Source organism: Tupaia chinensis, unplaced genomic scaffold (genome assembly GCF_000334495.1).
Source record: "Tupaia chinensis unplaced genomic scaffold, TupChi_1.0 Scaffold000416_1, whole genome shotgun sequence".
Classification (NCBI taxonomy): Eukaryota; Metazoa; Chordata; class Mammalia; order Scandentia; family Tupaiidae; genus Tupaia; species Tupaia belangeri.
The window spans coordinates 520,917-530,191 of record NW_006159921.1 but is presented as its reverse complement, the minus strand read 5'-3'; the positions used below and the strand labels follow the sequence as shown (position 1 = coordinate 530,191).

The 9,275-nt window shown below is 40.1% G+C and overlaps 1 long non-coding RNA gene across 1 annotated transcript in view; it reads right to left on the bottom strand.

Annotated features, from left to right (window-relative positions):
* Positions 1-375: 375 nt before the first annotated feature.
* The window catches only part of LOC102500467 (uncharacterized), a 24,158-nt gene continuing 15,258 nt past the window's right edge, over positions 376-9,275 (bottom strand). Inside the window, exon 3 of the long non-coding RNA XR_335423.1 lies at positions 376-645. This is a non-coding gene — a long non-coding RNA (uncharacterized LOC102500467). The remainder of the gene's footprint in view (positions 646-9,275) is intronic.

The following is a 9,275-nucleotide window of genomic DNA, read 5'->3' as shown; positions in this document are numbered from 1 at the left end:
GCCCCTCACCTCCCACCATATGATGCTTTTTTCTCTATCATCACATTTGATTAGCCTTTATCTCCCTTTAGACTTCAAGTTAAGTATGACTTTCTCAACTTAGATGTACTTTCTCAGAGAAGTCTTTCTTAGTCATACTATTTAAATTAGGACTCATTGTAATTCTCCATCTCAGCTTCTTCTCTGTTTTGCAACAAAGAGTAATGATCACTATGTTTTTTGTGACCACCCCCCATGGGGTATGTGTGGAATTTGCTGCTTTCCTCACTTTTCTTCTACCCTCTCTTCACCCTTCACCTCTGTGGGCTCACACACCCTCTAGCAAATTAAAAAATAAGAATAAAAAAGTTACCAGATACAAATATTCTAGCTTCTGATTTAATTGAGGTTTTTTTTTTAACTGTATGAATAAACATTACGGTATGTATATTGAGGTATCGGGAATTTGAAGAGACAGATATGTTCCCATAAAGTGCTACAATAGCTACAGGAGTAGGAGACCTCTTACGCTTCTCCATCCAAAAGTTGTTTTGAGCCATAAAACTTTCCTGTTGTAGATTTAAAATCCTCTGTCTCTCTTATCCATTGTCTTCCCAGCCCATGTACCTTGCGTTCATAGGTTTATCTGACTTCTGAACTTGATTTCTAAGAGAAACAAAGGACATAAAAAAGTGCATTCATTTTCTATTGATGCTATAAACATAATAATTTATAATGACATCCATTTATTATTATTATTATTTTTATTTATTTATTTATTTTTTTAATAGATCTGAAGTGTGGTGGGCTTGCCAGGTTTTTCTGCTCCATGTCTCACAAGGCTAAATTTAGGTTGGCCGTTGTTGCTCATCATATTGAGATGTTTTGGGAAAAATCCACTTCCAAATTCATTCAGGTTCAGTTCTATGCTGTTGTAGGACTGAGGGCCCTATTTTCTTTCTGATATTTAGTGTTATTCTCAGCTTTCAGAGACCACTTACATTCTTTGGCATATAGTCCCCTCCTCCTATCTTTAAAGCAGGCAATAGTAGATTGATCGTTCCTAAAAAACATGTCTCTCTGATCTCTTCTTCTGTCCCTTATTCCCTGTTTCTCTGTTCTCATTTCTCTTCTCATCTCTTTGACAGATCACCATGTTTTAAATGTAGACTGATACAAGAAAAGAAAAGGATTAGGCATGAGTAGATGGCATATGGTTATGAAACTGGACTCCCCACATAGCCAACTGAGGTTTGAGTCCTCAACCTGGAGACTTAAAATTCATGCTGGGTAGGACCAGCAGATGGCATAATGGCTACGATGCAGGACTCCCATGTAGCCAACCATGGTTTGAGTCCCGGACCAGATATCTTAAACTCACGCCAGCTGCGTGTGCGTGTGTACCCAAGATCCCAAGAGGAGAATGGAAAAGGGATTGCGGCATGACCATCTCTCCTGGGGGATGATTTCTCGCTTTCTGTCTCTCTGACTCTCTCTGTCTTTCTGGCAAGCACATGTGCCCTATAGCAAAAACCTCTCTCTAAAACAAAACAAAACAAAACAAAAACAAGAAAAAAAAAAACAAGAAAAACTCATGTGTGCATGCATGCCCAAAATCCTGAGAGGAAGAGAAAGGATTGTGGTGTGGCCATTTGCCCTTGGAGGTGGTGATTTCTTCCTGTTTCTCTTTTTCTGTCTCTTTAGTGAGTGCATGCACCCTATAGCACAAATCTCTCTCTCTAAAATTTTTTTTTAAAAATTAAAAATAAAAAGATTAAATAATTTACTTTGGCCAAAATATTCTCTGTGATTTTTAACTCATTTAATACTCTCTCACATAAGGTATCTTTTACAATCTTCCAGATGCAACTTATCCCCATTAAAAAAAATCCGTTGCTAAAACTTCATGGGCCTAGTAAGTACTCAGGATGCAATGGGTCTCCTGCAGGCCTTCATTTTTTCCGGTGCAGGTTGCCAGTTATATGAATATAGGTCTAAGGATGCTGGAGTTGTTCTCAGCATTACATCATTCAAGCAGTGTTCAGTGTCCAACCAAATAGCTAATTCTATGTGGGTCAAAAATAGATGGAAATGTGATATTTGTGGTTCAGCCTGTGCTTGCTTTTTTTGTCTTAGCAAAGAACTGATTTCATTTTTATATACTGCTCTATTCTCTACTGTGACTTAAAAACACAGTATAGGGACTTTAAAAAGAGAATCTGTTATTTCTAGTGGCCCAAAATGGATATTTAAAAGAGCCTAAAAGCAAAATATAATGCCATTTACTGTAGTGCTGCTTTCAATACAATTTAGGTATTAAAGATATATACTGTCTTTTTTTAAACTGCTTAGAAAAGTAATGTCTATTATGAAAAAAATTAAATACATAAAATAAAAGTAATTAATTAGTAATCTCCAAAGCCAAAGACAATCATCATTGACGCTTTGGGAATATTTTGCTTTTTTTCTACAGTGGTCAGAATTACACCTGTCGGTCACATAGAGCCAATATTCAGAAAGGTCCTACGTGTGATTTGAGGCTCTACTGTTGCTGGCTTGGAATTCTTGATTTTTTTTTTTTTTTTGAGAGGTTTTTGCTACAGGGTGTGTGCACTTACCAGAAAGACAGAGACAGAGAGACAGAAAGCGAGAAATCATTCCCCATGGGGGATGGCCACGCCACAGACCCTTCTCCTCCATTCTCCTCTCGGGATCTTGGGCATGCACGCACATGTGCCTGTAGTGAATTTAAGCCACCGGGTCTGGGACTCGAACCGCAGTCAACTACCTGGGAGTCCAGTGACATAGCCATTATGCCAAGTGCTGGTCCTTTGGAATTCTTGATTCTTGAACTAGGGATATTGCATTTTCATTTTGCACTGGGTCCTGCAAATTATATAACTAATTCCGTCTGTAGTCTGCAGACACACACTAATTATATATGTAGATTTAAATCTGTGTCATTAAAATACTTTGTAAGGGACTAGCAGGTGGCATGATGGTTAAGGTACTCCCACAGAGCTGACCATGGTTTGAGTCCTGGACCTAGCGGTTTAGTTTCTTACTTTTTTTCTCTTTTTCTTTCTCTCTGTCTTTGGTGAGTGTATGTGCCCTGTAGCATATTAAGAAATAATAATAATAAGTAAATAATTCTTTAAAAAATTCTTTGTAAATGTTATATTTTTCTTTTTTTCAGAGAGAAATTTTTGGTACAGGGCATATATACTCACTGGAGAGACAGAGAGAGAAAGCGAGAAATTTCCCCCAGGGAGGATGGCCGCGCTGCAGTCGTCTCTCCTCTATTTTCCTTTTGGGATTTTGGGCATGCACGCACATGCACCCGGCATGAGTTTCAAGCTGGGTCTGGGACTAGAACCATGGTCGACCATGTGGGAGTCCAGTGCCTTAAACTACACCACTTGCTGGCTCCATAAATGTTATATCAATAGTTTTAAAACCTTATCTGTTTCTTACATGAGCGAGAAAGACAGGAAGAGATAGAGAGATAGCACTCCAACAGGGTATTGATGCCACTATACAACCCCAGCCTTCGACCAGCCCTGATCGTGGGCAAGGGAATACCCAGTGTACTCCAAGAAGTCTCTGGACTTCAACTGGGAACCTTCCTATGCAGGACTGCCTCACAGAATGTTGCGTTTTGCTGCTGCACCATCTGGCCCCATACTTTTTTTTTTTAGAGAGAGAGATTTTTGCTACAGGGTGCGTGTGTTTGCTGGAAAAACAGAGAAAGACAGAGACAGAAAGTGAGAAATAACCCCTCAGGGGAGATGACCGTGCTGTAATCCCTTCTACTCCATTCTCCTCTTGGGTTCTTGGGCATGCACGCACACACACTTGGTATGAGTTTTAAGTTGCCAAGTCCGGGACTCGAACCACAGTCCACTACATGAGAGTCCAGCGACATAATCATTATGCCATCTGCTGGTCCCCCAGATAAAATTTTTTTAAGTAAGCTTTTTTTTTTTCCCTTAAATGAAGTAACATATCTACAGGAAAAAAAATCTCAAGTGCGCTGTTTGATCTTTACAGATTATTTAACGTCAACCTGGACCAGCTCTCTGGCCAATGAAGTAAAAGGGAAACAATCTAAAAAATCTTTTAGTTTAGATGGAATAATTACATAATGGAAAGAAAGTAAGAGATAAGAGAATAATATTCTGCAAAGGCACAGAAAGAATTGAGGGGATAAGTAGTGATAAAAGGATGGCACATTAAAATTCATGAGGAAATGCCAGTTAAGTTCCATGAATAACAAAGCGATTATTATGCAGGATCAGGTTTTTCTTTCATCATTACAGAAAGACACAAAATCATTATCGTGATCTGTCATGTGTTTTTCTTTTGTTGCTAGGTGCTGGGACAGGCCTATTAAATGTTCTATGTTACCAGGGAGGAACGTCACAGTGGTGAGTAATGGTGGTCGCGACTTAGGTAGCTTTCTATGGCCCCAATTGTTAGTGCATTTAGACCAGGGGAAGTGAACAAATGGGAAAGAAAGAGAATGGCTGGGTGGGCATTATCTTGTGATTACAAAGAGCTGAGTCTATTTTTAACCCTTCTCCTTCCTTCATATTTTACACCTGCCATTTCCAAGGTCAGATAGACAAAGCAGGTATTGCCTTGGGAGCCTCCTTGGTCAATGCAATGGGGACTACAGTTAATTTCAAAAGGGGTAATATAGGGACCAGCAGTTAGCATAATGGCTATGTCGCTGGACTCTCAAGTGGTCGACTGTGGTTTGCGTCCCGGACCCGGTGGCTTAAAACTCACACAGGGCACGTGTGCATGCGTGCCCAAGAGGAGAAGGGAAGAGGAGGAGGGATTGCAGGCTGTCTCTGTCTGGAGAGCGCACATGCCCTATAGCAAAAACCTCTTAAAAAAAAAAAAAACAGGGGTAATACATGCAACCTGAGGAAGGATATTAATATCAGGAGAAAAACTATTACATAGAAAATTACAATTCTATAAAAATACAAACAGCGAGGTTAAAATTTATTCACATTTTAATTCTAATATGCAAAAAAAGTATGTATTTCTTTTTATTTTCTATGATGGGTCAAATTTTCCTTATAAATATCCACTTTGCTTCACAGGGGCAGGGGATAAAAACAACCCAAACTTTAAACTTGTCAACTCAAAGTAACATCCTTTTTTAGTTTAAATAAATAGTTGTTTTTACAAAACCCTATTGACTGCCTGGGTGTGGTTGACTGCCCTGTTTCAAGACTGAGGACATCTTAGGGGTCTCCATTTCTTCCCACCAAGCTGTGGCCATTTAGGGTATCGGTTGCGTTCCCTCCCTGACCCAGCTGGCTATTGTTAAAATAGATGGCTAAATCTCAGAGCTAGGGGAGGGTATATACAAATATCATGAATCAGGTGTAGCCCATTTGAATTACTTTTAAAAGCCCTGGCAGTGGCGGGTGGAGTATTAAGTGGAGCAGAGCAGGGGAAGAGGGAAAGCCACAAATTCCTTGGGGGGTCTCCATTGGCCCACCTCTTCCTGCATGTAAGTTTACCCTATAATAACCTCCTCCTGCTGTTTATTATTGGAGTCATCTTTTGTTTTTTGGTCTCATTGATTCTATTCTTTTTTTTTATTATTTTTTGGAGAGGTTTTTGCTATAGGGCGTGTGCACTCACCAGAAAGAGAGAGACAGAGAGACAGAAAGCAAGAAATCACCGCCCCCCCCCCCGGGGGAGGGGTGGCCACGCCGCAATACCTTCTCCTTCATTCTCCTCTCAGGATCTTGGGCACGCACGCACATGTGCCCATGTGAGTTTAAGCCACCGGGTCCAGGATATGAACTGCAGTCAACTACATGAGAGTCCAGCAACATAGCCATTACACCAACTGCTGGTCCCACTGATCCTACTCTTGAACCAAAAATGAAACCAAACATGTAACCAAAAATAGTACCGAACCCTATTTGTCCCCACACATTCATATCTATGAGAAAGTTTAATTTAAAAATTAATAATAACAAAATAGAATATAACAATACACTATAATAAAAGTTATGTGAATGTGGCTGCTTTCTGTTAAAATACCTTACTGTATTTATCTTAGGACTGCAGTTGACCATGAGTAACTGAAGCCTGGGAGAATAAAACCACAGATAAGGCAGAAACTCCTATGATATGTTTCCTTCTGGGTAAGTGAAGTTATTCACATTTCTTCCTCCTAGTCCCTGCTCCTCTTAAAAGTAATGTCTAGCCATATAGAAGAATTTGTGACCTCATGGTAGCAAGGACAGGAGGGCCTTCAGATCCATGTTGGGTCTCAGGATCAAAATGTCCCTGCCACACAGTAGTGTATGTGTGCACTGGTGGCCATCGAGGTCCCCTCTGAAGTATGGCTAGTCTCACCTGGCCTTTGGGCAGTGTGCTGGCCTCATCACTGGACTCAGATGCTTTGGGCCATCTGCTTTACACATTCTGCCCTTTGTTTTCACTAGATTCTTCCATGTCTTTATGCTCCCTCACTGGAATACCACAATGCCAACTAGGCCTGTGGAGAGCCAGGAGCACTGTCTCCAGCTCATCCAGCTGTCAACCTCTCTCTGTTGCTGCTAAGCACTCATCATGTCACACGTTGGACTATGTCAAATGGAAGCACTATATAAACTCTTTCGCGTTCAGTTTTCTCCTCATACTATCTAGAAAACTGCCCGGGAGAAGGATGCCGAAGACACAGGGATCTAACTTCCCTTCTCCCATTCAGGGCCACCATTCCACACTCTCTTTCTCTTTGGGTGGGACTTTCTCTGGCTTCACTGGAAGGAAATGGGCATCCTAAGCCTCAGGCTTAATGGTAGACAGGGCATTTTTTCTACATTATGAAATAATTTAATGGGAGTGGTTTCTTATAGGGTAACTGCAAGACTACTGGGAACTGGGGTTTATATAATATGTTTATTTTCCCTAAATATTGTTCTAGTTTCTTTTGGGGGTAACATGGTAAAATCCTAGTTATATATGTCCCAGTGTTTAAAAATCATGACTATCAGAGAGAGAAATAAAAATCACAGTTTCTGTATTTTTGGTTGTTCATTATTTAGGCCTTTTTTGAAAATGGAATTTGAAAATTCCTTAAAAAAAAAAATCTGGGCCAACCTGTGGCTTAGTGCTTAAGGGAGCTGGATCCCACATGACCAAACTCATGGCTGGAATCCCAGCCCCAGAGGCTTGAAATAGACTCTGGGTACATGTGTGTGCATGCCCAAGATCCTAATGGGGAGGAGAAATGAAGGAGAAGGGATTGTGGCATGACCACACCCACTGGGGTGTGCTCTCTCTACACATGCCCTCTAGTTAAATAAAGAAAAAAAAGAAAAAAATAATCCCTCTTTGAAGCTTGAGATGGGTTATGTGGGGGGTATGGTAAGGGGGAGACGTGTTCCGTTTCTTTTTTGTTTGGCTCCTTTGCCACTTTTCTATCTTCTTAGCTTTAGGCAAAGATTTAATTTCCCCATTAAGGAAAGACCCACATTGCCTTGAACCTAAGAACAGAAAGAAAAATAACAAGAGAGCACTAAAATTCCTGCAGGAAGTATGTAACTTTTAGATGTGTGTCCTTTTTTTTTCTTTTAAAAATATTAAGCACTGATGAAGGGAGTGTTTTTGACTATCATGTGTATAAACATGCAGTGTTGATCTCCTGCATCTTCTACCTTCAACTTCTCTGTGGTTGCTAGGGAGATGTAAAGATAGCCATGAATATCTCTGGGTTGGTGCATTGTCTTTGCTGGAAGCTGTGTTTACAACTGATGGGGAAAAGACAGTTTTGAAGTTTCCATCAAGGTCTTCATAGCCAGTGAGACGACGTTTATAAATATTTAATTTTAAAAAATTGCTGAAGACAGTGTGTGTGTTCACCAGAGAGAAACAGAAAGTAAGAAAGCATTCCCCATGAGGCATGGTCACACACAAGCCCTCCTCCTCTGTTTCCCTCTCTTTGCAAGATTTTGAGGACACATGCACACTCACCTGGCATGTTTATCAAGCCAGCGAGTCCAAGGATTGAACTGCATGGCTGGCCATGTGAGATCCAGCTTCCTTAACCAGCAGACCACAGGCTGGTCCAATATTTATTTATTTATTTGCACAAATAGGCTTATTTATTGTGATTTTCATATGAGACGGTGTTTTGGGAGTTCTTAATGTAGAGTCAATATTTCAGATACACAGAATAATATAGAAAGTATAATAAATATGTATTTCCCAACAGTAAATCTTAACATGTTGCCTTATTTGTTTTAGATTCTTTTAAAAGAAATGAAAATGACAAAGTTGAAGCAGTCTTCTCATTTCTCCTCCCTACTCACCACAGGTAATCTTATCTGGATGTTGGATATGACTGCTTTTCTAATATTACTTCATAGAATTGTGTTCATAAATGTTATTATTTGTGCTTAAATGTTCATTTAAATGATACCTTTTTTCTTTTTTTTGGAGAGGTTTTTGCTATAGGGCACGTGCACTTGCCAGAAAGACAGAGAGAGACAGAGACAGAGACAGAGACAGAAAGCGAGAAATCACCCCCCTGGGGGTGGGGGTATGGCCACACCGCAATCCCTTCTCCTCCATTCTCCTCTCAGGATCTTGGGCACACATGCACATGCGTCTGGCGTGAGTTCAAGCTGCCAGGTCCGGGACTCGAACCACAGTCGACTACATGGGAGTCCAGCGACATAGCCATTACACTAACTGCTGGTCCCTTAAATGATATATTTTTTTCTTTTTTTTTATTTTTTAAATTTCAATTTATTTATTTGCATTCATTCACTGTACATCATTACAGCATACAAAATGAGATTTTCCATTCAGAGAACACTGTATATTGTCTCAATCAAGCACATCAACAAACATGTTATTGTCAGCAAATGATCTTCCATTTCTTATTTTCTGTACGTTTTGCTTTTTTTCCCCCCATCCTTGATTCCCTATCTCTTACCCTCTACCATCTCCCACTCTCCTCCCACACTGTTTCTGGTATCTATGTTTGCTTGCTATACTGTTTTCCCCCCACATTTTATTGAACCACCGAAGACCCTAATCAATCCAAATACCCTCATAGCAAACACAGGTGACACACACGTTTCCATGAACACAAGTCTAACTTTACGCATCCAATAAAGTAGAACCTAGCTGGGGCTACATATCCTATTATAGTAATTGAATAGATATATTTTTTCCTGAAACTTTTTTTTTTGTAACTCAATTTGCATTCCTTCCCTAAGCATCATCACAGCACACAAAATGCGATCTCCCAT